Here is a 1,159-nt window from a genome sequence, read left to right on the forward strand (position 1 = left end):
GTGGGAGAAGAGGAATCTGAAGGAGAATCTGAGGACAATTTTGAGGAAGCTCTAGATCTCAACATGGATAGAGAAGTTCACAACCATGAGAGAGCTGATGGAAACAATGCCATTCCTGAGAGGAGGGTTCTTAGTTCATACATAAACCCAACCTCTGGGAATTGTGGTAGTAGCATCCAGAAACCACCCATTCAGGCCAACAATTTTGAGCTCAAGCCACAGCTAATATCATTGGTGGAAAATCATTGTTCCTTTGGAGGAAGTGCTAATGAAGACCCAAACCAACATCTCACAAAATTCCTGAGAATTTGTGACACTGTGAAGTCCAATGGAGTCCAGGAAGATGCCTATAAACTGCTCTTGTTCCCATTTTCACTTAGGGACAAGGCAGCTAAGTGGCTGGAATCATTCCCAAGGGGGAGTCTAACCACATGGGATGAGGTGGAAGGCAAGTTTCTGGCACGTTTCTACCCTCCACAAAAGGCCAATAGGCTTCGATCTGAGGTCCAGACTTTTAGACAACAAGATGGTGAAACTCTCTACGAGGCATGGGAGAGATTCAAGGACTTGACAAGGAAATGCCCACCAAACATGTTCCATGATTGGGTGCAATTGCACATCTTCTATGATGGGCTCTCTTATGAATCAAGGAAGGCTGTAGACCATTCATCAGGAGGTTCATTGAACAAGAAAAAGACCGTGGAAGAAGCCATTGAAGTGATCGAGACAGTGGCTGAGAATGAGTACTACTATGCATCAGAAAGGCACAACACTAAGGGAGTCATGGAGCTGAACCATGTCGATACAATTCTAGCCCAAAACAAGGTGTTTGCCAAGCAACTAGCAGAGCTTACCAGGCAATTAGAAACAAAGCAAGTGGCTGCAATACACACACAAGATCAAGAGGAAGTAGGCATTGAAGGAGGTGATTGGGATGAGGTTAACTATGTGGGAAACCAACAAAGGCAATCATATGATCCACACTCCAACACTTACAACCCAGGCTGGAGAAACCACCCAAACTTTGGGTGGGGAAACCAACAAACCCAACCACAAAACCACAAACCTTACAACCACAACCAACAAAACAATTCCACATACCAAAACTCCAATCAAAGATCATACCAAGCCACACAAAACACTTACCCCCAATCATCAT

The 1,159-nt window shown here is 44.5% G+C and overlaps 1 non-coding gene across 1 annotated transcript; it reads right to left on the reverse strand.

Annotated features, from left to right (window-relative positions):
* Nucleotides 1-489: 489 nt before the first annotated feature.
* Nucleotides 490-593, reverse strand: LOC148568213 (small nucleolar RNA R71). The gene has a single exon (XR_015882800.1). It is a non-coding gene; the product is annotated as a small nucleolar RNA R71 (small nucleolar RNA).
* Nucleotides 594-1,159: the final 566 nt, after the last annotated feature.

The sequence above is a fragment of the Arachis ipaensis genome, chromosome B4 (genome assembly GCF_059453495.1).
Source record: "Arachis ipaensis isolate K30076 ecotype BB chromosome B4, ASM5945349v1, whole genome shotgun sequence".
NCBI lineage: Eukaryota > Viridiplantae > Streptophyta > Magnoliopsida > Fabales > Fabaceae > Arachis > Arachis ipaensis.